This window comes from Lissotriton helveticus, chromosome 11 (genome assembly GCF_964261635.1).
Source record: "Lissotriton helveticus chromosome 11, aLisHel1.1, whole genome shotgun sequence".
Lineage (NCBI taxonomy): Eukaryota > Metazoa > Chordata > Amphibia > Caudata > Salamandridae > Lissotriton > Lissotriton helveticus.
The window spans coordinates 25,946,571-25,965,278 of NC_136072.1; the positions used below are offsets into that span (position 1 = coordinate 25,946,571).

At 42.7% G+C, this 18,708-nt stretch overlaps 1 long non-coding RNA gene across 1 annotated transcript in view; it reads right to left on the reverse strand.

Annotated features, from left to right (window-relative positions):
- LOC144791566 (uncharacterized) overlaps positions 1–9,185 on the reverse strand; it is a 291,511-nt gene extending 282,326 nt beyond the window's left edge. Inside the window, exon 1 of the long non-coding RNA XR_013602424.1 lies at positions 9,001–9,185. This is a non-coding gene — a long non-coding RNA (uncharacterized LOC144791566). The remainder of the gene's footprint in view (positions 1–9,000) is intronic.
- Between the last annotated feature and the right edge of the window lie 9,523 nt (positions 9,186–18,708).

Below are 18,708 nucleotides of genomic sequence, written 5' to 3' on the forward strand. Positions count from 1 at the left end.
GCTCTGGAATCGCAAGGCCCACTTTTTATGTGAAGATGCAGCTCTGGAATCGCAAGGCCCACTTTTTATGTGAAGATGCAGCTCTGGAATCGCAAGGCCCACTTTTTATGTGAAGATGCAGCTCTGGAATCGCAAGACCCACTTTTTATGAGAAGATGCAGCTCTGGAATCGCAAGGCCCACTTTTTATGTGAAGATGCAGCTCTGGAATCGCAAGACCCACTTTTTATGTGAAGATGCATCTCTGGAATCGCAAGACCCACTTTTTATGTGAAGATGCAGCTCTGGACCGCAAGGCCCACTTTTTATGTGAAGATGCAGCTCTGGAATCGCAAGGCCCACTTTTTATGTGAAGATGCAGCTCTGGAATCGCAAGGCCCACTTTTTATGAGAAGATGCAGCTCTGGAATCGCAAGACCCACTTTTTATGTGAAGATGCAGCTCTGGAATCGCAAGGCCCACTTTTTATGTGAAGATGCAGCTCTGGAATCGCAAGGCCCACTTTTTATGTGAAGATGCAGCTCTGGAATCGCAAGGCCCACTTTTTATGTGAAGATGCAGCTCTGGAATCGCAAGACCCACTTTTTATGAGAAGATGCAGCTCTGGAATCGCAAGGCCCACTTTTTATGTGAAGATGCAGCTCTGGAATCGCAAGACCCACTTTTTATGTGAAGATGCAGCTCTGGACCGCAAGGCCCACTTTTTATGTGAAGATGCAGCTCTGGAATCGCAAGGCCCACTTTTTATGTGAAGATGCAGCTCTGGAATCGCAAGGCCCACTTTTTATGAGAAGATGCAGCTCTGGAATCGCAAGGCCCACTTTTTATGTGAAGATGCAGCTCTGGAATCGCAAGACCCACTTTTTATGAGAAGATGCAGCTCTGGAATCGCAAGGCCCACTTTTTATGTGAAGATGCAGCTCTGGAATCGCAAATCCCACTTTTTATGTGAAGATGCATCTCTGGAATCGCAAGACCCACTTTTTATGTGAAGATGCAGCTCTGGACCGCAAGGCCCACTTTTTATGTGAAGATGCAGCTCTGGAATCGCAAGGCCCACTTTTTATGTGAAGATGCAGCTCTGGAATCGCAAGGCCCACTTTTTATGAGAAGATGCAGCTCTGGAATCGCAAGACCCACTTTTTATGTGAAGATGCAGCTCTGGAATCGCAAGGCCCACTTTTTATGTGAAGATGCAGCTCTGGAATCGCAAGGCCCACTTTTTATGTGAAGATGCAGCTCTGGAATCGCAAGGCCCACTTTTTATGTGAAGATGCAGCTCTGGAATCGCAAGACCCACTTTTTATGAGAAGATGCAGCTCTGGAATCGCAAGACCCACTTTTTATGTGAAGATGCAGCTCTGGAATCGCAAGACCCACTTTTTATGAGAAGATGCAGCTCTGGAATCGCAAGGCCCACTTTTTATGTGAAGATGCAGCTCTGGAATCGCAAGACCCACTTTTTATGAGAAGATGCAGCTCTGGAATCGCAAGGCCCACTTTTTATGTGAAGATGCAGCTCTGGAATCGCAAGACCCACTTTTTATGAGAAGAAGCAGCTCTGGAATCGCAAGGCCCACTTTTTATGTGAAGATGCAGCTCTGGAATCGCAAGGCCCACTTTTTATGTGAAGATGCAGCTCTGGAATCGCAAGACCCACTTTTTATGAGAAGATGCAGCTCTGGAATCGCAAGGCCCACTTTTTATGTGAAGATGCAGCTCTGGAATCGCAAGACCCACTTTTTATGAGAAGATGCAGCTCTGGAATCGCAAGGCCCACTTTTTACGTGAAGATGCAGCTCTGGAATCGCAAGACCCACTTTTTATGTGAAGATGCAGCTCTGGAATCGCAAGGCCCACTTTTTACGTGAAGATGCAGCTCTGGAATCGCAAGGCCCACTTTTTATGTGAAGATGCAGCTCTGGAATCGCAAGACCCACTTTTTACGAGAAGATGCAGCTCTGGAATCGCAAGACCCACTTTTTATGTGAAGATGCAGCTCTGGAATCGCAAGACCCACTTTTTATGTGAAGATGCAGCTCTGGAATCGCAAGACCCACTTTTTATGTGAAGATGCAGCTCTGGAATCGCAAGACCCACTTTTTATGTGAAGATGCAGCTCCGGAATTCATCGAAATTCACATCAGGAGTAGAGGTGATATGATAGTAGTCCAATATCAGAAACTTGGATTCCTCCATGAAATACTGCTACATTAAGCAATGCTTCAGTACCAAACATAGAATAGATCTAATATGTGTAGTGAGTAATATATGTGCACAATTCCTATTATAGATGTTAAGAATGGACCAGAGGTTTGTATACCTACAGCAGTCATGAGCAGCTTGATATAATAGATACTGCACATTCAAAACCACTTCCAAATAACAGGCTCTCCCCTTGTTGCAGCTCATTTTGAATCAAATAATAAGCCTACTGCCTCCCCACACAAATGAACCTGATAGGTCTGTACATTTCTGCTCTGTACAGCTGCTACTTCAAAATAATTATAAGTACATGAGTGACGGCTACACTTATATTAGTTCAACATTTCTTGTATTGGTAGCACAAGTGAGTTTTCTAAACTGATTAAGACATATAGAACTATCTGAATCATGATGTTGCTGAAACTTTTACATTTGTTAACAATTACGAACTAGCGTGGATACACCAGAACTCTTTGACACAACTATGACTACATGCAGATCGCTCGTAGGCACACCTATTGTGTGGGGAGGAGATATTAATATTGCTTTACACTAATATCTAGATCGAACTTCGCAGTCTGTCAGCAGACACCAAGAGTGACCCAGTCAATGAAACAGATAATGCAGATGTGTGATCTCCTTGATGCCTGGAAAGGTTTTCCAAGTCCAATGGCACAATACACATGCTACTCTTCAGGACATGATTCCAGTCCTTGAATTGATCTGAGGCTGAGATGCCCAAGGTACAAAATGTCACAATAACGGTGAGAACACTCTCCGCTCTTACTCCTATAGTGTTGTCACTGATTAAGAGGATTCCTCCCCAATTGGTTAAGAGTTGGAGGCGGAAAGGAGCCGAACTGTGTAACCCAATAGTTAAATTTGAAATTAGGTCTTATATAGCTGAGTAGTTTGAAATAAACATTGAAATGGTTAGAGCAGTTGATGTTTAGTGGTAGGCTTTAAGGCTTACATTTGCGGGAGGAGTATGATGAAGCAAGCAGGAATTTTAGAGGCTTTATGTGCATGGTTAATTAAATTAGAAAAAAAAGACCTAATGCAACTACAAAATGGTAGCGACCATGGGAAGGGCCAGACCCTTGTATTGGGGAGAGTGATTGGTCAGGCAAGGTACTTACATGGATCCTTAGAGGCCAAGTAAGGAATAATCAGGTTGTGAGTATTACCACCAGCAATAGAGATATTTTATTATCTCTTTTGGAAATATGAGACACCTTCTCTCTTTATTATTACCAGTAATATGTTGCCCATACTTCCTACTCCCACAGCAGATTTCAAAACAAACTAAATGTTGAAACCCTTGTCTATGTTGAACGTGAAACATGAGATCTGTTAAGTAATATTCTGATGGTTGAAGACAAATCTGCAGTTGGAGTTTTACAAGGAATATTATGACCTCCTTGCCCCACATTTCATGTACCGTGAAAAGTGGAAGCTGCAACCCACGTGTTTTATGCAGTGATCACAGTGCTTCTGAAACCTTGTAAAGATCCACATTATGGTTCTTCACATCGACCACTGTCCCTCATATTAGAGGATAATACAATTCTAGCCAATGTAACTTCAGATTATCACTATTAGTGCCATACATGGTTGCATCAGGTTATTCCGGATTCATTTGCCAAAGGTCAACATTTCATAATCTGCAAAAACAAAAGAGGTGATGGAAGGAGGGCTTCAATTCATCTCAGCCACTATACTACTCTGGCCGTAACCCAATCCATAATTTTTTGCCCACCATACTACCTCAGTTTTGGCTCAACCACAAACAAATCAGTCTTGTTCCTGCTCCAATAGGAATAGCCCAGCCCAAACTGCCAAACCAGGTCATTTCTGAACCCAAACACAAGAAACCCAAGACCGGTTTCAGGCTAATTGTGCATTTTCAGTCAGGTGCAGCTTGGTTATAGAGGAGCGGTGAGCACGGACCCACATCTAGGCAAACCTGTTACACTTAGGGCCTCTACTGCAAAAACAACAAGGTGATTAAAGGAATGCTTGAATTATTTCAATGGTAATTACTTGGAGACACATTGCAATCCATTATTTGTATGTACACCATGCCACCTCAGATTAGACCCAGTGATATTCAAGTCAGACTTGGTCCTGCTCCAGTAGGAATACGCCAGCCCAAACTACCATGAAAGTTCCTCTCTGAACCGGAACTCAAGTAACCCAAGACTGGCCTCGTCAGTCAAGTGCACATCAGTCTCGGTGGCACAGTGTGCATGGAGCTCACATCTTAGCATACCCATCGCACTTAAGGCACCTACTGCATAAAAGAAAGGTGATGGAGGCAATACTTTAAAAAATCCAAGCCACTGGTAATTACTCAGGGCCACATCCCAGGTCATCATTTTTTGGACCAACGTGCCACCTCAGATTAGAGCCAGTCATACGCAAATTAGCATTGGTCTTACTCCAATAGGACAAACCAGCCTGAACTACCAAGCCACATCCTCTCTGAACAGGAGTATTCCTTCCATCAGCTCGATATTTTGACCAACGATGCCCTAAGGGCAATGGTTATGGCCAGATGTGGGTCCCGTGCTCACTATGCAACAAGTTGCAAACTATGCCTCAATGATGAGACCTAGTCATCTGAAACTCGTATGGGGATGCTTTTATTTGGAGAGAACTAGCCTAACAGTTTTGTGTAGACTGCTTCTATTGGATCAGGACCAAGACTGATTTGAATAAGGCGTTCATGGTCATGGTCTTGAATGGAACTCTGGGCAAAAAAGCAAGGTCTAGAATACGGTCATGAGCGATCGCCAGTGCCTGCGATTGATTTAAGCATTCCTTCTATCACCAAATTTTTGCTGTTGATGGTCTAAGTGTGATGGGGATGCCCAGACATGGATCATGTGCTCACCCAGCAACAGGACTCAAGCTATACCTCACAGATGAGACCCAAGTAGGCTGAAATCGGTCTAGGGTTCCTTGTGGTCCCAATTGAAGGTGGCCGACCTGGCAGTTCAGGCTGGACTGTTCAAAATGGAGCAGGACCAAGATTTATAAGGCAGGTATCTGTTTACAATGGTCCACTGGGCAAAAAAACTATGGTCTGGAATGTGGCCTGATGATCGCCAGAGAATGAGATAATTTAAAGCATTCCTTTCATTGGCTTGTTATTTTTCAAACATTACCTAATCTGTATTCTATGATGTTCATTCTGCATCATATAGGCACTGATCTTCCTGCAGTCGAAATCCTTTTTTAATGACAAAAAGGCATTTGATTCCTTATAAAAGCCTTTTCTTTTGGAGGTGCTCTAACAAACTGGCTTGGGCAAATACTGTATTAAAAAGATTAGCCTTTAGTATCCATGTCCCATAGCATGTGTTAAAAGTAAACAATTCAATTTCTACCCCATCACTATTAAAAGAGGCAAGCACCAAGGATGTCCATTTCCCTCACTCATATTTTGGTATTGCCATTTCAATGCTGGCATGTTTACTCAGGGTGAGAAAGCAAAATACACACAGTTGATGGATGGAATGTAGAACAAATCAAAACATTCACCCCCATTCAAGAGATCTGTGTTAAAACCATCATTCTTTAGCTCACTTCGCGACCCCAGTTTAGACCTGGCCATATGCAAATCAGTCTTGACCCTGTGCCTCATGGGAACAGTCCAACCCCAACTGCCAAGCCATGTCCTCCCTGGATTGGAAACAGGCATCCTAGGACCGATTTCTGGGTTTCACTCCTCTTCAGCCAGGATAGCTTGACTCCAGTGGCACAGTGAGCCCGGGACCCACGTCTGGGCATAACCGGCCCACTTAGGGCGAGAAAGCAAAAGACACACAGTTGATGGACGGAATGCAGAACAAATCAAAACATTCACCCCCAGTTTAGACCTGGCCATATGCAAATTAGTCTTGACCCTGTGCCTCATGGGAGCAGTCCTGCCCGAACTGCCAAGCCAGTTCCTCCCTGTGCCGGAAACAAGCATCCTAGGACCCCTCATCAGCCAGGATAGCTTGAATCCAGTGGCACAGTGAGCCCAGGACCCACGTCTAGGCATACCCGGTGCACTTAGGGCGAGAAAGCAAAAGAAGCACAGACACACAGATGTTAACATACATGTCACATAGCATGTGTTAAAAGTAAACACTTCAATTTCTATCCCCTTCAATATTACAAGAGACAAGCACCTAGGATGTGCATTTCCCGCACTCATATTTTGGTATTGCCATTTCAATGCTGGCATGTTTACTCAGGGCATCTAATTCCCAGCGGAGATTAATCATGCGGGGTATACAGCTTTTGACATCACTTTCTGAGGACAATACTAGCCCATACGTACAGAAGGCTGAAGTTAATATTAACCACATTGTTTCTGACATAGTGTACTTTGGTGTCTTTCGGGTTTAAAAATTATTTGGGATAAATCAAAGGTATTTCCACTCGGTGACAACACTATGGAACTCCATTGAGAATAACCACTTTGATGGCAATTGGAGACAGTAAAATAGGTAGAAATATATATCTTCAGAAAAGTATCAATGATTATTCAGTAGAATTAGGGCATTGCACTGGACTCGATGGATACTTGGTAGATATATGGTTTGCACTCCCAATCTCTGACAGACCGTGTCTGGATCATTAAAATGCTCATACACCCTGAATTTTAGTATCTGTTACATAATCTATGAATGACTTGACAATGTACAATTTTAAGCAACGTAGAAAACTGCTGAAGTTGATATAGAAATTCAATCAAACACATATGAAATGGGACGTTCTTACACCCCCATGGAGAACAACAGGATCCCGGTTCCTTATCTATACTTGTATCATCTAGTTCTACATGCGCAATTTGTTAGATTTTGGTTACCATTCCACGCGTCCTGCAACAATGTTGTAATTAAGCATAGACTTGCCAAACCTATTACGCTTCCTATGATTTTGTACACAAATGCAATACCTACTAGACACACTATAGATACGGCCTCAACATGCTGAGATGGGAAAAACCATCAAATCTGAAACAAGGCAAGCATTTACAGCGATAGCTAAATGGGAAATGGAGCTGACACAAACACTTTCAGATAACTGGCAGAAATACTGCTATGCCCAAGTCTGAGATAGCCCTTTCAACTACAAGAACATACGCATACATTTAAAATTTCTACATTGGCTATATATTACACCTAAACAAAAGGTTGAATTCACCACTTATGGGCCGATTAAGATGTAACAAGGGTGCATAAGAAATTGTGGGGTTCCTACATCTGGCCTGGCTCTGTTCCCCTGTGTAGAGGTATTGGCATGAAGTAGTTTCCTCTATACCATAAATGATTAATAGTCTAATAGACATTTCTTCCATAGTAGTGGGGTGCACGGAATAGCTTCTATGAGCCATATGTTAAGTTCACCTCAACAGTATTGGTACTTGAAACCACATATTGCTATGCACTGGGTGAGTGCAATTCCACCTTTTAAGATGCACATAAACAACCGAAACAGTGCAATGAAACAGATTAAATGTAAACAGCAATATCTTATTCACCAGTGATATTTCTAGTTTTCTGGGATCCCATCCACGCCTACTTTCTGAGCCTCGAGGATGGGTTTCAAGCTGCAGAGACACAACATGTGAACCTGGATGTTACACTGTAATGTTCACATTGGCCCTTTTCCCGTAATGTTGCACTACATTGAATGTTTACGTATAGCTTTGTCGAGAGGGATGAAACTGTTCTTGAATGCATAAAAATGTTTGTGGACACCTAGGAAACATGTTCTCTGATCTCTATGCATGCTGAGTTTATGCCATATTCAGTATAAAATGTAAAATACATGACAAAAACTCCTATCTTTGAGGAAGGTGAGATCTCAGCTTTACAGGAGTGGTAAAAATAATCAGGATGTGCCGTTGCTTGAAAAATATATTGTTCTCGTTGTTCCGCAGAAATGAGGGTAAACCACAAAGAAAGCAGTACGATGGGGCCTGACACAGGGCATGCTCGCGATCTCAATCTGACTAGTTCTGTTTCACAGGTCGGATATGAATAATCATTTTTCCACGCATAGACATAGGAGTGTTGCTATTTACGTTGTATACACACAAATACATACATATGCCTGCAACCAAACTCCAAACAGGCCTGGCAATATTAACCCCTTCTGCGCCGATGACAAGCTCAGCTCGTCATGAGGTTTACCTGTCGTGCGCTCATGACGAGCTCGCTGGGTTTTAAAAACTTCAGCGCGCAGCGGGAAAACCCGCCGCGCGCATGTGGTTAACATTGAATCACTTTTCTGCTCATGAGTCACTCAAATGATCACAGATGAGGCCTGAAAACATCACAAGCATCTTGGTAACAGAGAAATCTGACAAGAGGATACAGAAAATACGGAAGCCATAAACTCAGCAGCTACTCACTGAAAGAACACATCTTGATATCTCTCACTACCTCATTTTCAAATTTCAAGCATTTAGATGTAAAGATTATAATTCAAAAAATGAGGGGTGGCATTAGTTTAAGAATAGGGCTCCCACCTGGTGGCTATTTCACTCTATTGTCAGCATTCTGCTGTCCCCCAGATAGCAAAACTAAAGAAAACAACAACATTTGGCACCTACAACCTCAAATCTCAAATGTAAATTTAAGAGTAAATATATAAAAAAAATACTTCAAATGTATTTTTTGAACGCCCTTTAGCATTTCTACGTGTTTATTAAAAGCGACGGAAGAATAAAGGTCATGTTATTAGCCCTGTAATAAATAAGTTGGCTGGTTTAAAAGAGCTGGGAAATAAATACCGGCAGCGGTCGGCAGCTGCTTGCTTCGGGTCCGCCTTGCGTCCCGTCAGAGGTGTCAGAGGCGACGGTTCGGTTCCCGGTTCCCAATGTTTGAAAACAACGGCTGCTCGTCTCTCTCAGCGTCGAGGTCTAAAGGCGGGAAGCGGCGGCGTGCTCGCGTGCCACGTACGTGCGCTCCTCGCGCCTCGGGTACGCAAGCACAGCGCATGCGCAGTTCGCGGCACAGGCGCGCGCGCAGCCTCCATCGACTCTAAAACAGGTGAAGCGTTCGAAAACGGTTTATCGCTCGCTCGGCGCGAGAGTTACTGGCGCGCCGCTACGCACGCGCGGACCGCCCAGAGCACGTGCTCCCGCTCGCGCGGCACATTTATAGAGAAGAGCACCACGAGGGGAAGGCGCGCGAGGCTGCACACTTGGCCACGCGCCCCTCGGCTGCTTCATTAGCTACTTCCACGTGCACAATTAGTAAACTGCTGACGTAACAGTTGCTACGAAATAATTAACAACCAGTTGTTAACTGGCCCACTGTCGTGAGGTTTTTTTTCAACCCTGCTGTTTACTAGGCAGCTATAATGAGCAGCGTGCATGCTGGGAATTGTAGTCCCTGTTTATTGTTGGGAAAGTGAACTTGAACCAGCCTCTGCATGATGTGTTGTTTTGGTTAAAAAGACGCCTGGCTCAGTGACCTGAGGCCTAAAGGCACCCGAAAGAGCGGCTGTTGGGTAATCTCGCTTTTATGACTTGCTTTATAATGCTTTTAGTTCATACTTGTCAAAGCTGTGTTGCAAAAGTGTTAAAACAAATATGTTAAAAATGTATGTTAGGGATGGAACGTGCTTCAAAATAGCTGGTGGTGGCAGGCACACAGTGTCTGCTTTTCAGCTAACTTATAATGTGCTGTGATTCTTTTATTTATGTTGTAGAATCAATGATTTAAATTGAAATATAGAACTTCAGAAACTCACTGTCCAGAGAACTTGGTAGCTACCAAAAAGTGTCCGTACTTCCCAATTAACATATTGCACCAATGGCGAGGGGTCCCATTCAAATGAAAGGAGTGCAGGTGCTCAGTACCTGACAGTATCTGCCCATTTAAAGCACTTTTTTGAAAAATTTACATAACATCTACGTGGGCTGCCAGTCTCTTTGTAGAGCTAAGTCTCCCACATGTACATTTTATACAAAGGCTTGTTTTCAAGGGCGGTTCAGGGGTGCATGTTCTGATCACTCCTGGCATGGATGCTTATTTTCACAAGTTTGTAGAGTCCAATCCTTTACGTTGATAGATTAGGCTTCACATGAATAAGTTAGCAGGGGCGGCTGGTGACATTTGAAAGTGGTGAGGCGTAAACTCATTTGCATATTGCACCGCAGCAAGCGCAGCGAGCGAGCGCAGCGAGCGAGCCCGAACCACCTTGCATCCATCCATACATCATTCATGCATCCACCCATCCATCCATCCACCCACCCACCCATCCTGCATCCATACATCATTCATTCATGCATCCACCCATCCATACATCCACCCATCCATCCTGCATCCATCCTGCATCCATCCTGCATCCATCATTCATTCATGCATCCACCCATCCATCCATCCATCAATTCTGCATCCATCCTGCATCCATCATTTATTCATGCATCCACCCATCCATCCATCCATCCTGCATCCATCCTGCATCCATCATTCATTCATGCATCCACCCATCCATCCACCCATCCATCCTGCATCCATCATTCATTCATGCATCCACCCATCCATCCTGCATGCATCATTCATTCATCCACCCATCCATCCATCCACCCATCCATCATCCATCCTGCATCCATTCCTGCATCCATTCATCCATTCACCCATCCATTCATCCATCCATTCATCCTGCATCCATCATTCATTCATGCACCCATCCACCCACCCATCCTGCATCCATACATCATTCATTCATGCATCCACCCATCCATCCATCCACCCATCCATCCTGCATCCATAATTCATTCATTCATGCATCCACCCACCCATCCATCCTGCATCCAGGCATCCACCCATCCATCCATCCATCAATTCTGCATCCATCCTGCATCCATCATTCATTCATGCATCCACCCATCCATTCATCCACCCATCATTCATCCTGCATCCATTCATGCATCCACCCATCCATCCACCCATCCTGCATCCATCATTCATGTATTTTTATGACCATATAACTTGCACACAGCTTGTCAGTGTTCAATACCAGTCTCGAACCTTGTACTCCAGCACCAATGATACATGATTAATATTAATTGTTTTTAAAACATGTATTTATTCGACACCAATTTCACATCTTAGTCAGAACATCATTTTTATTTGTTTTTTAAAATATCTATTTATTTAACACCAAAGTAAGTCATGTATACATTTTTATGGTTCGATAGGAGGCTCGAACCTGGTTTCTCAGCACCAAAGTCGGCCGCGCTAACCGTCAGGGGTCATGTACCCGGGCTATGTATTGACCAGCCAATCCTGGCGCTGTATGTAGCGCCAGGATTGGCTGGGGGGGCACCATGACTCCTCGCCCAGTCGCCCTGTGTAACCCCGGGGGCTGCGGCCCGCCCCCTGGTCCTCTCTCTAAGGGGGAATTTACAGGAAAACGATCTGCGCATGCGCGGGCATGTGTGTGCCCAAAAATACACTTGCGCAGCTGCAGCAGGCCCATCCTCCCCCCCCCCCCCCCGCCCCCCTCCCTGCGCACTCCGGGAAAGTCTGGTGTCTCTCGGTTTCCCGGCCGGCAGATAGCGCGATTTTTTTTAATGTGTATTTGGCTTCTGGTGACGACGCGGTAGGTCCATGGGGCTTAGTGGGGCTACGCCCCTACGCCCCAATGGACGCACCGCGCCTGTAAGTTAGTAGGGAAAGTGTCAAGCTTTTTCTAAGCTGTTGCTTTTCTTTACCATGGTTAGAGCTGACAAGGTAGATTTTATAACGTATTTGGAGAGAGTGTCAGGTGGCACTCCTGCAGAGGCGCCATGTTATAAGTGCTTGTGGGGCTGCGTCCACCCGTGATTTAAGCTAGAAGCTCCAGGTTCAGGTCAATACTTTTCTCATTGTTGTCTAAAAAGAGAAGGTGTGAAATCACTCTACCAGCATATCTAAAATGGAAGGGATGAGTTGGAGACAGAAGATGGAAGTTGCAAAATATGTCTCAATTGTAGAACAGTTATCACCTAAGCATCAAGACACAAGTCCTAAAAAAAGAAGTGGGGGGACTAATCTAGTTCATCAGTATGCAAGTGGCATCACAGCACTTGACATCACAGCATATGACATCGCAGTGTGTGAGACGCGTGACATCACAGCTCGTGATATCACAGGAAGTGGCATCACAAGAAGTGACATTAAATCTTAAGCCTTCACATATATGTTTAGCAGGTCTATCATGAGTACATTTGAGCATATTTCGAGTATACTTGCAAACCCTCCTGATTTAGGCAGAAGATTCACACTTTTGTACGCTACACATAAAACAATGTTGCATTTTGTAAGCGTAAACCGTAAAGCTTCCTCTAGCCATAGTGCTTTAAATGAAAAAATAGTGATAGTTGAATTAGTACAACGCCTCTTCAGTGGTAGTAAGCACCATATATAAATGCTATCGATTTTGTGCAAATACTGGGAAAGATCAACTCGTCTGACATTTTACAGAACATGCATATCTCCTAAACAGAGCCTGAACAAAGAAATGCTACCTCTCTTAACCGCATGCGTGCGGCCGCTATTTTCGCGCTGTGCGGCTTTTTTTCAAAAGCCGCGTTACATGATGAGCTGAGCTCGTCATGAGCATGCGAGCGGCGCAACTCATGACGAGCTCAGCTCGTCATGAGCAGGGAAGGGGTTAAGTATGTGTGAAGTACTAAAAAGATAAGAGCCTTTGTTTCCCCTCTGCTACTTTTGCTTCTAGGTTTGAGGCTCCTGACTGCTGCCAGCAAGAATACTCGCACAAAAGGAGGCCTGATGACCCCTAAAATGCTGCCTTTGTTATGGGCCCAGCAGGAGTCTGAACTAACAAAGCCCTCTCCCCGCCTGCACGTTGTTGCGAATCGAAAGCAGATAACAACATGCAGACACTGCTGAATGTGTCCCTGTGTTTGCAAATTACACCAGGACAAATTCAGCATCTTTTTCAATGGTGTCTAGCTTCTTGGCAGGGTGGACGGCAGCCGCCCGTGAGAAAAGTGTGTGGACGCCATCCACCCGCGTGTACCCCTGACTCGTGCCCTGCTAAGCACCAAACGATTCAACACAGAATGACTGTTCTACTTGTTGAAAAGTGCTCTTTTGAAAGACATGAAGCCAACTTACTTACATTTTGTTTTAAATGTTATAATTTTGAGGCATTTATACAGTCAAGTACTTCTTACTATTCGGAAAATATGCATCTGATTTGAAATAGGTAAATTAACCTTTAGATATTCCTCTCACATTTCCTTTTTCAGGTCGAGCCTAGAGTCAGCGTGCATTCGCTGGTCTGTGAGACTTGTTGTAGCGGAGTATAGAATAGAAGCCCCGTCCACTCTCCGCCCATATTTATCATTGGCTTGTATTGTATTGTAATTACATTTGTATAGTGCTTACTACCCCTGACGAGACGTCAACGCGCTTTTTCGGTGAGTAGCATGCTACTCCTGGACCCATAGAGGATTAGGGTTGAATTAGTATAGTGAAACATGCAAGTACATTTTAAGTGGTGGATAGGTTAGTCAGTTATTTGGATTCGGATGAATAGCAGAAGGGTAGAGGAGGAAAAAAGGTTTGTATTTATATAGCGCTTGTTACCCCTGATGGTGGTGTTGAAGCACGCTACTCCGGAAACCCATAAAGGATTAGTGGTGAATTAGTATGGTGAAATATGAAAGTCATTTGAATTTGAGTGGTGAATATTAGTCAGTTATTTGGAGTGAGAAGGATAGCAGAGGGATAGAAGGGGAAGAAAGGTTTGTATTCAGATAGCACCTGTTACCCCTGTTGTGTCATTGTCCTTCGTGAATGCTGGCATCTGATTCATTAATAGGCTTGTTAGTTCCTCCTTAGTACGGCCTTGTCTTCATTTGTAACCTCCCATGGCAACTGGCCCTTTTACTTCGGTTGTTACACAGTGCGTGTTATTTAGTCTTGTAAGCACTATTTTCTTTATTGAGCTTCTCTTACTTCAGGCAAAACATGTTTTGCTTTCATTCAGCGCACCATGCGCTCTTTCTCTTTTCAAGCAGCCGGGACAATGGCGGACACTTCTTTCCAATGCCATAGGTCTTGCATTTAAATGCAAGACCTATTGCATTGCAAATATTTCCTTGCTTTGCTATATCTCTGGCGGATGCTTTTTTTTGTAAAAGCACCCCATACTGCGCTTTTACTTTAATGGCAGCCACCCCCCTTTCTTTAGACACGGGCCGATACTAAAGTTAAAGCACCGCATGGGCGTTTTTACAAACTAGCATTTGTAATGCAATAGGTGTCGCATTTATGAAACTCATGTAAATGTGAGACCTATTGCATTGCAAATGCTTGTTACTAATTTCCAGTTTATTGCTTTGTATAGTTCTCAATCAGGAGGTCGCTTCAGTGCACTTATAAAAACATAACAAAATTACAAATTTCTTTATCTGAGTTATGTCTACAACGGCGGTTCATGAGGGGGTTATAGCCTTTACTATGATGAAGTGATATCATTGCACATTGTCTATAACAATTATTCCATCAAATATTTTTTTAAGATGTGCTCCCTGCTTGCAGGTTTTAAGAAAGGGCTCCATCAGTGTCCAGTACTAGGTGGTGGTGAGCACTATACAACATTAATAAATAAGTGATTAATTCATGGTTCTTGATTCTGAGAACGTTAATTCGTTCTTAGGTCTCTTGCATAGACCATCGCACACGTTGATATCGCATCTTGAGGACACACTCAGCATCACACCTCGAAGAAGCTGATCGTATAATCTGAGCCCCACTTATAATTCAGTGAATTGGGATCCTGCTCAAATAATCGGACCACCACCACTCACTCACTGAATCAGGCTCCACTTAATTCCTGGCTTTTTGTTCCAGAGCAACAGGAAGATTGAGCTGTATGACGTGTATACCTTGTTGCTTAAAAAGTTTGCTTACTTCCGAGAGAGCTTACTTTATTTCACTATGGCAGGTGAGTTCCATGTGTAACCTTCTACTGCTATGTAGGGTTCAGCTATGTAGCAACATCACCCGTGATTTGTAGATGTGTGCAGCTCAGTAGAATAAACAACTTCTATTCAGCATGAAGAAGACTGCTGGCTCACAAGTTAGGTATTGAAAAGGTGGACTTAATTTCTTTCTTGCATATGTTGTTGTGCTTGTTTTTTTAACATTAATTTGTTTATTTTTATTTAACAGTTTTACGTAGTGCGGTGAAAAGGAGATGGACGCTTAACATAACAACCCAATAGCAATAAAGAGTTATATTGAAATGGAGAAACTTGCAACAACCAGCTGGGGCAAACAGTAAAGTGAACAAAAAGGAAGAAGGTATCATATCCGTATAGCTGTGCCAATAATGCACTGGCAAGGTGGCATATGTATAAGGGCACTTTACAACAATACAATAGAGAAACAATGCAATTGAGAAAGAAGACACTTGAAAAGTGAGCTGTGGCGATACACAATGAGAATAAAATAGTTATAAATTAAGTTAAAGGGCAGAGGGGAGCAGTTGAGAATTATATTAACGAGAAGAAAGTGGACAGGTGAGCTTAAACAACAGATAATGAGAACAAAGTAGTAATCAATGTTAAGTTGCAGAAGTGCAGAGGCAAAGTACAAAGACCGACTTGCTCTAAATGTGGCTTTGCAGAAAACACACTTGCAGGGTGCAGTTAGGGAGACAGAGCAAGGAATACATATTAAGTCACATGGATGACAGAGGGAAGAGGAAGGAAAGGAAGGCACCATAGGAGTGGAGGATTCACCATAGGCAAAAGCATCTGTCGTAGAGAGTCCAGCCAGGATTACAGCCGGCCTAATCACGATATGCCTTTCCGTCGGGACAATCGTGATGGGGATGCCTCCATGCTTGAGGTGGCGGATTCGAAGGAAATTAGGTTTGTACCTTTTGTTCTGTTTCCCACTTCTGTTTCCGTCTTAAACTCCATTGTCCAGGTCCGTCCTTAGCTGCTACAGTTTGACTACAACGCTAATCAACTCCGTTGTCGCCAGGATCAAAGGTATGTTTTTTTCATATGTCTACTTTGAATCATGTTTTAACATTTTTTGTAGCCTAGTGTATTTTTAAAGTGCCCTTACATGCAAGTTTATTCTTATGTGGAATGCATTAGTGTGCATTTTACAACTAATCAATGTAAAATGGACACAACTGTATTGAAACAGATATTTTTTGTTGTGTTGGTTTTGGGTGATGAGTTTGTGTTACATTCAATAGTGTTTATACATTGTATGTGTGCTATGCTATATGTGCAAAAAGGGTCACGACACATTACCTACATATATTTTAAATCGGTTCTAGAAAACTTGTTTCCGGTATGGGGAGGGTCTGGCCTGGCCTGGCAGTTCAGGCTGGACTATTCCCGTGGGAGTAGGGTCAAGATTGATTTGCATATGGCTTGGTCCAAACAGGAATGGGGTGGTGACCAAAAAAACAATTGATTTAAGTCTGGATCTCTGTACTGGGGAAGAGTGTTTGACATTATTAAGCATTCAGTCCATCATTTGTTCTTCTTGTATAATACACATGCTGGCATCTTACTATGGTCGATCTGGCATTCAAGATTTTTCTTTCAGAAGTTTCCTCCTGCTCCACTCTGGTACAATCTGACAACAGAGCAATGATGGATTATACTAAGAGGCAGGGAGAAATCATGTTTAATTCCTGTTTAGATTGACTGGGGCTAATGTAGGCTTGCATTTCAAAAATGTCTCCCCAAGTCTGCCATCTTGTCTGATGGCATGTGTGTATTTTATTTCTAGAAGAACCTGAAGTTCAAATTATTGAATTCAACGCTCTTTTGCCTTCTTTCCCATGTGAAAAGTTTTTTTTTTCTGCAATAATCATGCAATGTTATAATTGTTTGCATAGTCACGAAATCACCTGAGGAGGACAGGCTGGGCCATATATCTCATTTTGTTACAGACAATGTGAGCTTCAAGGACGCTGAAAAAAGCTGTACAGTGGATGATCTGGAGAAGCTAATGAACCCACAATTGTATCCTTTGACTTTAAGCTGATTGGTTCTATTCATGAGAACTGCAAATGTTAGAATTGTGTGATTTAAGCTAGTGCAGAGTCAATTATAGTTCAGAACACGTAATCCTTTTTCTTGATGCACCTTAGAGCATAGTAAGAGTAGGGTAGTCTCTTCAAGAGACAACTGACTTACTTGCTTTTCCTTTTTGAGGTGACTCTGTACTAGGTCGCCTTCTTACTTATATGGCCTAAAGTGACTTGAACTTCGTACTAATGTATGCATTCATATATTGATTGATACTAACTTAATGACTTTGCCTTCTTTCAACTTTAACCTTTAATAAACTTTATGGTTTGACACTAGAACCATTCTCTGTCTTCATTGTAGAGCCTAATGTGCTTCATGGTATTTAAATATATTGACTTGTTAAACAGCCTCAGTTTTGAATTTCAATGTATCAGATAGCGCTTCACGTGTCCCAAAATTTGCATAAGGTAAAAGCATTAACAGCATCATGGGCTTGAGAAACAAAAAATGCATCTGCCAGTGCATTGTTGAACTGCCTCAGCAGCTTACCTTGGGCCAGGGTCGTACGATGGGAAACTACTGAGTCTTTTTGGTGGTCTACACTTGAGGATTCAATTGTAAATAACAAGGACCCCCTGAATGTGGATCAATTTATTTCCTGGGTCAGAGCAAAAAGTATAATGACAAATAACAATCCCAGGCAAAACGAAATTCAACAATGCAATGAGGACCAGCAAATAAAAATAACACTTTACTAGAGAGGATTTTTGTATAAAAACAATCAGAATTTTTAATAATTTTCCTAGTACAAATTGATTTAAAAAAAGAATATGTATATTTTGAAAACAGTTTACATTATAACCAAAATACATAAAATACAATTTAAAACGATAGTAAGGGTGAGGTAGTGACGGTTTCTTCAACACGTTTCGACACCAAGTGTCTTCGTCAGGAAAGTACCATCATATAGTTAATTTAAAATTGAAATAAACAGTCTTTAAAAAAACGAAATTTACAAACATTTCAACCTAAGTACATTATTAATATTTTGTAAATACATATTCTTTTTTTAAATCAATTTTTACTAGGAAAATTATTAAAAATTCTGATTGTTTTTATACAAAAATCCTCTCTAGTAAAGTGTTATTTTTAATTTGCTAGTCCTCATTGCATTGTTGAATTTCGTTTTGCCTGGGATTGTTATTTGTCACTACACTTGAGGATTCGCCACATGTTCTTTTTCCGGCGAGTATTGCTTTCCTTGATTTCACATTGGTTGCAACAGCTGCGCGCTACTCCAGTGATGCCGTGTGCACGCGTCAGCGGGGAACATTTCTCAGCGGGACCTTGAGAAGCTCAGAGTCAAGCAAGGTGGAGCAGCTCTATTTGTGGCTGGAAAGAGAGACCTCTCTAGAAACAACATTTCCTTTCAAGCCTCACTCCAGGACATACATTATTTTTTCCCAGTTA